General features: G+C 30.6%; 1 protein-coding gene across 4 annotated transcripts in view; it reads right to left on the bottom strand.

The window, feature by feature from the left end:
* LOC143055705 (cholecystokinin receptor type A-like) overlaps positions 1-13,259 on the bottom strand; it is a 54,409-nt gene that overhangs the window by 5,868 nt on the left and 35,282 nt on the right. The window contains exon 1 of one of the 4 annotated variants that reach the window (XM_076228867.1): positions 8,570-8,790. The exons of the other annotated variants lie outside the window; for them this stretch is intronic. The gene's annotated coding sequence lies outside the window, so the exon portion shown is untranslated. Of the gene's footprint in view, positions 1-8,569; positions 8,791-13,259 lie in introns of those variants that run through there. 4 annotated transcript variants of the gene reach the window in all.

Here is a 13,259-nt window from a genome sequence, read left to right as displayed (position 1 = left end):
CAAGTATTTTGACCTTGAGGTAAAGTTAAAGGTCATATAAAGATTTTTATATGTCACCCCCTGTCAGACTTCTGACTGTCTTCTTGTCAAATATTGTAATCCAGTGTAAAAAGATAAAAAAAAAGTTTTCGCCTAGACTAAGGTGTATGAAAAGAATCAGAGGAGCAGAAGGGCAACGTTAGCTTGAAGTTTCCAAACTGTCAAAAGAGTAAGGCATAAATCAATGCAACATTGTTTTATGAAAGTAGCAGTTTCGTATTCAAATATATATTCGTTTCAATCATCGCTGAGGATTTTAAGGTTTGTTTGTACTGATAAAGGGTAAGCAAAGTATAAAGTTTAAATGTTAAAAAAATAAATATAACAGGATAACAAATTTCATAAGGACGGATACATATTTCTATTTCATAATCAATTGCTACCTTATTGTATTTCATTTAATAGATATAAGAAGATATGGTATGAGTGTCAATGAGACAACTCTCCATCCAAATCACAATTTCTAAAAGTAAACCATTATTGGTCAAAGTACGGCCTAAAACTATATTAGATTACATTCTTAGATAATTATAAGAATACTAATATATTCGTTTCATGTTATTAAGGTAAACTCATCATAGATACCAGGACTAAATTTAGTATATACGCCAGACGCGCGTTTCGTCTACAAAAGACTCATCAGTGACGCTCGAATCCAAAAAAGTTATAAAGGTCAAATAAAGTACGAAGTTGAAGAAAGATTCAGCGACAAAAGTCTATCGTACTTTTATTCATTTTCAAATCTTATGCTCACCAGTGGAAAGCCTCAAAAGTGTAAAGTACAAATAGCACATACAGTATGGTAAAATTGATAAACATGTTGATTGGGACACTAATTACATACAAATTATCAGATTCCGTGTATTGTGTGTGTTTATACTGATGGGTGCCAAACCAAACATATCTTATTAAACAATACATCAGCCACTTGCTTTTACAAGTAAATTAAATTTTCTTAAATGATAAACCTTAGATCTTTCTTTCAAGATAGCACACAACAATGTTTTACATATTGCTTTATCTTTTGCATAAATAAATTTTGTCCAGTTTGAAAAATAACCGGTTAATTCCAATTCAACAATAAAGGAGGGATTATATACATATCGCACAACACAACATGTTCGTTACATTAGTTCCATGTAATATTTGCCACTGGACTTTTCAAACCTTTGAAATATCATCATCATGTAATACTGAGTAGTAAACTACTATTTACATAATTATAATAAGCAAACGCCTCGTCATTTTTATCTTCATGAATTGTTGATTTGAATGGGATTTACAGATAAGAAAATTATGGGCAAAGAAGATAAAAGAAGAGAGAAAAAAAGATTAAATATTAATTGCATATTGATGGTTTATCGGCAAACCTGGCGTAAACAAACAGATATATATTGTAATAACTGAGTTGAATGAAAAATATCACTAGTACAGAAACTCTGTTATATATTTACTTAGAAATTAGAAAAAGGGAACTTCAAAAAATAAAAAATCTAGTTCAATAAAAAAAAAACCATCTTTTCTGCATTAAAGTGTTGTATTGAGTTTTCCGATTGAAACCGAAATATCCAGAACTAGAATGGGTAAGGGTCGTGGATCTGTACCATTTTTGAGAAAGTAAAATATTTATTAGATAAGGGGCCTCAAGGTGAAAACTTCCGGTAGCATTGCAGAGGATAGGACATGACCCGAAGGGCAAACTACATACATAGTTGTATTGAAACGGTCTGAGCATGGTCAACCAAGAATATATTTGGGTTTAGGGTGGTCATATACACATAAAGTATTTGACTTTGAAGGTCAAATGTAAGAAATCACCTCTGTTATAAGTAATACATTGTTTTGAGGTGATTCATTCATTTGTATAATCCTTAAGTCTACGACAAAGTATAAAACATTATGTTCTAGACTCCAACATTCTATGAAAAACAAGTATTTTGACCTTGATATCAAAATTAAAGGTCTCATAAAAGTCGTTCTTTCTATTGGTAACGCGTTTTTATGTTAAATATTACAAGCATGTGTAAACAGATTAAAAGGTTTTGGCATGGACAAAGGTGTATGAAAAGAACTAGAGGAAATTTAGACACGTAAGCTATGTCCTATTCGTCGAAAGGGATGCATCAACGCATGATCATTGTTTGATGAGAGGGACAGTCTTGCATTTGAAAACAGAAATGTGTCTCATACATCGCTGAAAGTTTTAAAGTGTTTGTTTATACCGATGATATTTACTTAATAATATATGTAAGGCAAGGAACATAGTTCAAAAGTTTAAAAAATAAATATATTAGAACCATTTTTTTTTATACGGACGGATACATGTTTTTCGTTTTAACTAATTGTTACCATATTACTTTTTGTTTAAGATTACAATCTTAAATATTGATATTATCATATAACAATAATTTTGATAATTGAATGTGATTTATGCTAAAAATCGAATACTAATATTTTTTATGCTATGAATATAGTTTCTGCGACAAAAGGCTATCGTACTTTTAGTCATATTCAAATGTTATGCTTATAACCAATGGGAAGTCTCAAAAGTTAAATAATAATCTTTATTGTCATATAAACAAATCAAAATGTTTGTGACAAACTAAAACAAAACAAAAAATTAAAAAAACTAACATACGTTCATACATATAATAGATATGTATATACATATATCAATTGTTGCAATTATAAAATATAGTGACAAGTCAAAATACAAATTACAACATATCAATATACCACAAAACTTTTAACCATGGTAAATCAAGAGTCCCCTGTCCTCAGTTTCATTGACTGTTTTAAAAAGGAACCTAAACTTTGTACCTGTTGAAAATTTGATGGATTGAGTATATATTGTAGCTTTTTATTAGTGCAACTCGTAAAGTCAGAATTTTGAGAAGCAATTTCAGAGAAGTAATTATTTCTTAAGCTTTTATTTATTTCGCAATGAAAGAAGAAGTGATATTCATCATCTATATCTTTAATAGGGCAAAAATTACATAATCTAAGATTTCGTGGTACTAGTACTTTTTTATACACGTTAAAAGTACACATCGCACATACAATATGGTAAATACGGTAAAACATGTTGATAGGGACACTAATTACATACAAATTATCAGATTCCGTGTATTGTGTGTGTTTATACTGATGGGTGCCAAAACAAACATATCTTATTAAACAATACATCAGCCACTTGTTATTACAAGTAAATTAAGTTTGCTTAAGTGATAAACCTTAGATCTTTCTTTCGAAATAGTACATAATAATGATTTACATATTGCTTTATCTTTTGCATAAATAAATTCTGTCCAGTAACTTTCAGAGATTGGTGAAGTATTGAAGGCTTCGTGTAAAAATCTTAGAATTGATGTGTGTTAAACGTCTTTTTATGGTACATTTTTGATTCTCGAGTAGCAATCTGAAAAGTGCATGAATTGACACAGCTCAGTAACTCGTATACAAAACGTTTTAAGCTCGAACTCTAAATGCAAATGGTTATGTGTAGGATCAACTGCAAACTATTTAGAAGGCAAAAGACGACATTTGGTCTTTTATGGAGTGTCCATCTTCAGTTACAGAATACGACATTTGGTCTTTTATGGAGTGTCCATCTTCAGTGACAGAATACGACATTTGGTCTTTTATGGAGTGTCCATCTTCAGTGACAGAATACGACATTTGGTCTTTTATGGAGTGTCCATCTTCAGTGACAGAATACGACATTTGGTCTTTTATGGAGTGTCCATCTTCAGTGACAGAATACGACATTTGGTCTTTTATGGAGTGTCCATCTTCAGTGACAGAATACGACATTTGGTCTTTTATGGAGTGTCCATCTTCAGTGACAGAATATCATCATCATGTAATACTTTTTTTTCAATTGTTTGTTGTCACTGACGTATACTCCACATCACCTTAGTGACACGAATGCAACATGTAATAAACACAACAGCTTAAAAGCTATGCATTTAACAATTTCCTCTAACTGGAAGTTTCATTTTGAACTTTTTGTCGCAATACATTATCACAGAGTCTTAAATGTGAAACAAATCCAAAGATCAGAAAAATTTGTAAATGTTAAAAGCTCTTCCACACGCAACAAATGAAAATTTAAAATTCTTTCAAACAATTTAACCATCATGTGCATCGTTTTGACACTATATCATCCCAGTTGACTAATAAAGAAACTGCAAAAACTACAAGTTTAAGTTGTATATAAATTGTGTTTTAATAACAATAAAATTCCAAATAAATGTTGTACTTATAAAAGGAAAATACCATCCCAAATACATTTAATATTTATTAACAACAAATATTACTGATTTCAGATTCAAGCAATGTGCGGCATGAACCCCTAATTCGTATAAAATCAAAATCAACAAAATAGATTTAATTTTGCATAATGTTGGTTTATCGGCAAGGCTGGTGTGTAATATCTGAGTTGTTTGAAAATATAACAGTGGTACAGTTAGTCTGCTTTATTTATTTATCCAATAAAAACAGATAACGCCTTAGAAAAAAAGTACGGAGTTACAAACCCAAAAAACTGAATATAACGAATAAAAAATCTGGTTTGAGGATCCGAATAAATTTATGACCTTTCGAATAAAAATAACACAAAAAGCCATTTCAATCTAAAGTTTGGCCAAACGACAGTCTGATCAGGAGCTTGCGAAAAAAACAGCAGACAACACTTACCCTATATGTATAATCGAGACTTTACCAAAATATACCACCAATAAAAACACTGGAACCGTGGATTGCGTAATAACATTGTCAATAATACCTGCAGGTCTCGTTATCAGAGTTAGTATATTTTCTATTTTTGTTTCAAGCGGTAAAGAAGTGCATAATTTTTTATGTTATCTAAGTCCCAAATGGACTGAATATTGTGAGGTTATTTAAGTCTCAAAGGACGGATTTAGAAAATTAAATGCACTCATTTTTTGTTATATGCTGAAACATACGGGTTATTATTTGCAGCTAATAATTGGGTATGTATTGATTCATTTGTTATACATGGCAGATCTAGAAATATGCTACTGTGACAATATTGCATCATCAAAGTTAAAATGTACGCTTGTTATCTTGCTCCGAGGAAGAGTTCTTCCGTTTAGCTAACCTGACCAAAGGACCAGTGTAATCTTTTATCGTCACGTTGTATCTGTCGTCACCGTGTTTAAACTTTTACAACGAGCATCATTTCTGAAACTACTGGGTCAAAATAAATCAAACTTGGTCACAATTGTTAATTACCAAAAAGAGTCCGATGGCCTTATCTGTCGACAAATATGGCCGACATGGCTTACACTCATTTTGTTCTGTTAAACAAATCATGAAAACAGCCGTAAAAAGAGATATCTGATAGGGGTTAAATGTTAAGAACGACGAGATCAAATCTATTGACTTTGATATCAACATTTTCAGACGAATTTTGTTTAAATCTGGTGCATGTTAGTGACCTCTAACGACGAATTTATTTTTGTCTATTGTCTCGAAAATTAAAATAGATAAACAGAAACGTTAAAGTCGGTCTCATTGTGGTCTAAACGTGACGCGGGTTTGGCTGATTTTTTATGCGTGACACGTGAAAGTCGAATAACTAAGCGTGTAAACGGGGAAACGAAGTCTGACAGGACACAGGAATTACATGCGCTATTATAGCAACAAGAAGCAGGATATGGAATTTTTCAATCAACAATAAGCAGGCTTCGAAATAAGACCCCCTAATGAGACCCTCTTTTAACTTTCGGACAAGATTTTCAAATAAACGATCGAAACTATAATTCGAAGTTATTGCCCTTTACTGTCGATTTCCTTGAATGTTATTTTTATATTAACAACTTTAATAGATAAATAAAAACCTTTTATAATATAGATGACCAAAAAGATAATTGTAAAATAAGTATAATAGCCAAAATCTTCAGTCGTATCATTAATGGAATTAATTCCCTTTTATGACATTTTGTACACTATTTCTTTTGCGTGTTTTGTCTATAATTTTGAATTATTAATTATTAATGAAAGCGATCAGGACGATAAGATTTAAAAATATTAAAACTCAACCCAAATTTTCAGTTAACTCTTAATAGAGTTAAGCCCCTCAAATGACAGTTTTTGTTTTACTACAATGTGAACAATGCGGGAGATGCAGGTGAACGACGCAGGCTTTTTAACGCCTCTAGTTGTTTTAAATTGATTTTGTGTTGCTGTCTTATTGTCGAAATCTATCTTTTATGATCCGAAGGCAGACCATACCTCTGGGCTAACTATTTTAACGTACAAAGTAATAAATTACGCAAGTATAAAAATATTGAGAAAAAACAAATGTACTGAGTAAAATTCGGTTATCTGGATAAACGATTTAAAAAAAAACTCAATTAAATGTGTATTAAATTTAAAATAAAGTTAATCTCTTATTTCAAAATTTAATGCATTAATTATATATAAATTACATTTATATCTGATAACTACGTCATATATATATATATATATATAACTTAATTATGTCGTTTTTCCAGATACTTCTATTATTCGATTTTATCGGTTTAAACTTACTAAAAATACTACTTACCATTTTAAAAAATAAACTACACCAATTATGAATCACACCAGTTTGAAATCCAAGTCACATTACGAATTTGACAAACAATGAAAACCAAAATTCCAATAAGTTGTGGCAAAGTTAGATACGAACATGTGTCTGGTTTGGTGACACAGCTTTGTGTTTCGAGTAGCCTACTTTTCATCAATAATACATTCGCAGAAAATTATTGTAACAATGTTATTTCGTATACAAACATATAAACATATATTTCTTCCGAAGCATCATATTTTATAAAAGACTTTATTATAATATTATAACATTTTCCATGATATAGGTTCACTCGGTGTACAGTGTATTGCATTATATAGTAAACTAATGGAACAACACAATGAAACACCATTGATTAACATACCTAAAGCTTTATATTATTCCAGATTCCAAGCTTCAAAATCAATTGATGTACATGTATTATTAATCTGTGTTGAAGTTTATTATAACTAATATATCATCTTTACGATCTGTGTAACGACCATGAAGTATCATCAACAACATTTAAATTTGATAATGCTCATTGAGCAAGGAACCTTGGATGCGCATTGTTTTTCAAGTATATATAACAAAATCCACAACAATGTATTATATATCGTGGAATAAAAAAAAAAAAAAAAAAAAAAAAAAAAAGAAATACGCCTTATAAAGGATTTTAAATGTTCATAGAAAAGACATTTAACAATTGTTTTCAATGCAAGTGTTTGGAATGAAAATTCAATAAAGACACCTGGCTTATCAACACCAGATGCGCATTTTGACTACGCAAAACTTATTCATCAGCGGAGCTCGATTTTAAATAGTTTGACCCCCCCCCCCCCCAAAAAAAAAAAAAAATATAACCAAAAAGTTTCAAAAGCAGGCCAAAGCCATCTATGACTGATAAGACATAACATGTGTGAATATAACAATTTTTTTGATTATTTAATTAATAAAACTGACCATGCAAATTACTAGGGTGATGAAAACTCCTCGGGACAAACTGTAACTCGGCAATTACATCAGTAAAATGGTTGTAAAAACTCAATCAACGGTACAAGAATTGTCATTAATCTTATACGTCTTTATGTATTTACCTTTATAAAGACACCTCAAGCACAAACATTTGAGAGCATAATATGTAAAGGACCCTACCACGTGAAAAGCTCAATAAATAAAAGGAACATAAGACACAAACTTGGCATGAAGAAGTTTAAATCTTCCTTTATTAACAATAAGTTAATTTACTAGCTGACGCAATGCACTGACTGTTGCGTTGGTGATACCCGCGGGGACTATTTTGACATATTATGTCTGTTTGTTTTGTTCACACATCGTTGTCAATTTAATGAATTTTGATATGACTGTCATACAAGTGAGAGGTTTAGCCCTCTATACAGCAACGTTTAATCCAACATTTTATACATAAGAAAATGCCTGTATCAAGTCAGGAATATGACAGTTGTTATTCATTCATTTAACGTGTTTAATCTTTTGATTTTGCCATTTGTTTAGGGACTTTCCGTTTTGAATTTTCCCCAGATTTCAGTATTTTTTGTGATTTTACTTTTCGCATAATTTGAAGAAAAATTATAATGCAACATATGCATGAATAAGTTATAATATAATTTTTTCAAATGCCTTTTTCAAGAAGAAAACTGTTTGTAAAAAAATGTAAAAAGGTTTTTTGAAAGTCATAGATACCTGACTTGCTATTTTTTGTCACGCCGTGTGCTCGTTTCGTCTACAAAAGACGTTCGAATAAAAAAGTAAACAAAGAAAACGCAAAGAGAAAACGAATTTGAGAGCTTTGACAATAAAGAAATTCTAAAGATTTTGTCAAATACAGCTTAAGTAACTCCTTTTAGTGGTATTAAATCCTTACCATTTTGAAAAATTCAAAGATACGACAGCATGGACAAGAAATGTATGAAATACAATATACAGTTGACTTACCTCAGACATACAGTTTAACGTTATATTTGTAAGTGTTATCATCAGAATATAACAGATGAATGAAATACTAGTTACATTTGATAGTTGTGGTTTATTCCTTGTAACTCTTATTGTGATGCACAATATCGCAACTAGAATACACTGCAGTATAAAGAAACACGTGTGGTTTATGCCGTGTAAATCTTATTGTGATGCACAATACCATAACTAGAATACACTGCAGTATAAAGAAACACGTGTGGTTTATGCCGTGTAACTCTTATTGTGATGCACAATATCATAACTAGAATACACTGCAGTATAAAAAAACACGTGTGGTCTATGCCGTGTAAATCTTATTGTGATGCACAATATCATAACTAAAATACACTGCAGTATAAAGAAACACGTGTGGTTTATGCCGTGTACATCTTATTCTGATGCACAATATAATAACCATGGTATACATTGCAACACAAAGAAACACGATTGGTTGTGATTGCCAAGCATTCCAATATAATTGTATATACTTGTTACGCGACAGAATCAACCAGTGTATTATACAAGCTATCGAAGCTGCACCAATAATAATCATTATCAAATACCAAGAATTAGTAAATAAAGCTGAAAAAAAACTGAACATAAACCTATGATTTATATTGAATATAAGTTAACTTATATATACCTACCTAAATGTTTTAGCGATTATGTAACGGAACTGATAAAGTAAGAAATTAATTGAAGATGACATACGTTTTAGGAAGCCATGATAACAAAAATGGGTGTGAAGATTATGAGAGTTTACCCTTTTTCCCTCGACAAATATAAAATAACCTGCTAAAACTATGACGCTTTGGTGTCTATTTCTATCGTTGATTACTAAATTATCGAAGTATCACAAAAAATCAACATAATCAAATACCAAGTATTAGTAAACATATTAGAAAAACAAACTGAACATAAAGCCTGTACTTACATGGAATAACAATTTACTTTAAGAAACATTAATGTTTAACCGTTATGTACCGGAACTGATAAATACAAAATAACTAGAAGATGATAACAATGTACCAATAATCAATGAAAACGAAAGTGGATGTGAAGGTAACTATAGTTTATCCCCTTTGTTAAAGAAAAGGAGAGTTTACCTCGCGACAAACGTTCTCATTAAAACCGATTAACTTTAAATGTTGATGAAATGGTAAAGTCGGTTAAAAGAGAGATGCCATTTTACCTTACATGAGTATTTTAATGTTTATTTATTATGTTATTGATTAGTTTCTCTCAAATGATGTGATACGATATGTTTTCCACAATTGTTTTAGAAAGTTTGGAACTTATTCCATTTCTGTCATTAAGCTGTGGCGTTACCGCAGAGACTAGGATATTGCCAACTTCGACAATTAATCTATTTGGCAATAATAAAGTTTCGAATATATCTCATATCTATGTGTTTATAAATAGTCGACCTTTAAAAATATTTCAGTAAAATCATAATAACTGTTTTATTAGATATAGATGGCAGTAGCTTTGTCAATTGATTGCTAGTTTGTCAGCCTCTCTCGACTTTTGATTATCTCTTTGGTAACTACAGTCTTTTATCCAAGTGTATTGATACGATACAATTACGATTGATAACTTTCCGTATCAACACTTAATGAAGGACAATAACCAATCTCGTATTAGAAATTCATGTTTCATATCAGTCTATTTTGGCCCAACTACTTAACTTTAGAAAACATTAAACGTTACAGTCTGACGTATTTATATATAGATATTACAATGACATTACTTATCTATGTAAAATACCAGCTGTATATCAATGACGACCGTTTCAGTAACACAACTCCTTGATCTAATTACCTGTAATTACCACAAATTACACAGCTCAATATACTACTCTTGACCTCAACTGTTTCTTAGATGTTTGATATATATTGATATATATGTATATATTAGAGATCTATTATCCCGTTATGGAAATCGTAAACATTTTCTTGCTAAATCAAATGTTATATTGCAGTAAGAGTTAATATAATTAATTTTCGTCTTGTAAAATTTGTTAACGGAAATTGGGACATACTGTCATGTAAAAGTCTCCGACTGAAGGGTTAAAAAGCAAATAACTAAATTTAACCTCAAAATTCATACCAATCATTATATGCACCTCGGATGAAATTGTGAAAATGATTTGGTTAAAAAGAAAATTACGACAAAAATTATCAGTTAAGGGAACGACGATTTAATTGCAAAAGGGTGATGGGTTGGTGGAGGTAAAAAAAATATTATGATCCCCAACTTGATGAGAAAAATAATATTCTGGCAAAGCATACCTTTTAGTACATACCTGCTGTCACAATCAAGAATAAGACACAAATGTACATTTTGTATTATGATTCTTATGTCAATTCTTATAATTATTTATACACGCTGATATATATGTCTACAAATACAATCAATATAAGCCATTGATGATGCAAGCAGTCTAGAAACTTAATACCTGCAAATGACAAATTTTAGAAAAAATGACATAACTTATACCTTTGTCAAGCAAAAAATAAATCTAAAAAAAAACTGAACTCCGAGGAAAGTTCAAAACGAAAGCCCCTTATCAAATGGCAAAATCAAAAACTTAAACAGACCAAACGAATGGATAACAATATTTATCAAAAGTACCAGGATTATAATTTAGTACGCCAGACGCGCGTTTCGTCTACATAAGACTCATCAGTGAGGCTCATTTCAAAATAGTTATAAAGCCAAAGAAGTACAAAATTGAAGAGCATCGAGTATTCAAAATTCCGAAAAGTTGTGCTACTGTCATATTCCTGACTTGGCACAGGATTTTTTTTTAGAAGTAGAAAATGGTGGGTTAAGCCTTGTTTATAGCTATCTAAACCTCTAACTTTTATGATATTCACATAATATTTCATAACACGGACAACCAGGTGTGAACAAAGCAAGCAGACATAATACTAGTAGCTAAAAATGTAAAAAATAGGGGTAAAGCAATCAACATTGTGTTATAATCTTAATCACTATAAAACGAAGGTGTGGTGGTTCTTATGTTGAAATCCTTTTGGTTTTACTTGCTTAAACGTTTTATTTTTTGCCTTTAAAACGTTTATGTATATGACATACATTTGAAGGGTATGGTCCTGCGACAAGAATAATTGTTTATGTAATAAATTGTTGACATATTGCCAAAGACATGGTTAATCCATAGCTTTGCATTCGTCAAAATGAAATTTCTCAAGATCTGAATTATTAAACTAAAGATTTTAGTAACATGTTATGTTTGGAATAATTAAGATACATTGTATTGAAACTAATCATAAGGAATCATTCAAATTTTAAATTACAGAATTCACTCGTCATAATATCCATTTCAAATACAATCAAAATGCAATTCGCAATAATTATTTTTTCTGAATTTGAGTAAATCGACCATTATTTAACAAATGGACATATTATTTAGCGGAATTCTATCAACTGGAGTGCTATAACGCTATCACCTGAAACAGGATATCGCAACTTCCTATTTTAATCTAATACATGTGTAATAGAAATATGTTTTAACAATACTGGGTAGTAATGAAACATCATTATATGATATCATTTAAACGAACACACTAGAGATTAAGTTTGAAATAAATTACTTTGCAAATTACATTTTTTATAATGATACGGTAGGAAAATATCTTACATCAGGAAAACAGCAGAGTAACTTTATCTTCCGTTTGCTTCTGTTATAGTCGCATGTTAGATTATTAGTTTCAAATTAAATCAAACAGTGATTGTCAATGAATAAACGTCGAATTTGACATTTAAATGTGACATGAGAGCATGTGCTCTTCCCTGTACACCGGAAATGGTTTCAGAATAGCATCAAATAGAAACCCCAATTTAACGATACAATAAAAATATATGAATCAATTTGGATCAAAGAGACATGGGACGAAGAAGTAACTACCTCGCGAAATGATAGAGAATCCATATAGAAGGATCAACATAATGCGTTTTCAATAGTAAGACATTTATCTATTCAATATGTCAATAAACTTATCCAGGATCTGCTTACCCTTCTGGAGCACCTGGTGAATAAAATCCATAGGGGATTCGGCCCGCGGCCTCACCACTTATGAATTTTACTAACCCTCTATGGATCCGTAGGGGGTCAGTAGCGAACCATATATTAAGTTATAATATGATGTTTTCAAATTATAATTTCTAAAACACTATACATGTCAGGTCACTTTAAGTATACACATAGAAAATAAAGCCATATCACTACTGATTAATCCAAGCAAGAAAACTGCACTTTAAAGTGGGAATTGAAATGATTATAGCATAAATTCCTACAGACAAATTATTTATTTTATTTGTAACATTATTTTAATTCTATTTCAATTAATTAGATTTGAAGAGACATAATTATTTTTATATGCATTCGTATGAATTTGATTCAAATTAAAAATATCTAATCATAAATATAATTGAAAAAAACATAAAGCCAACTAGTTTAACTTTAACTTTATGCCATTTACTAATATCCATTGTACAACCTTGTACATATATATATTTGTTAAATTCATTGCGTACTGTCCATCTATTGCCATGAAACAGAACGCTTGACTACTGTATCAAATCTTATAAATGATTCTACGTTTTGATTGTTCAAGTAAAATGATTTATATGAAAATGATACAAC

This window comes from Mytilus galloprovincialis, chromosome 12 (genome assembly GCF_965363235.1).
Source record: "Mytilus galloprovincialis chromosome 12, xbMytGall1.hap1.1, whole genome shotgun sequence".
Taxonomy (NCBI): Eukaryota; Metazoa; Mollusca; class Bivalvia; order Mytilida; family Mytilidae; genus Mytilus; species Mytilus galloprovincialis.
This window is presented reverse-complemented; position numbering and strand designations above follow the sequence as displayed.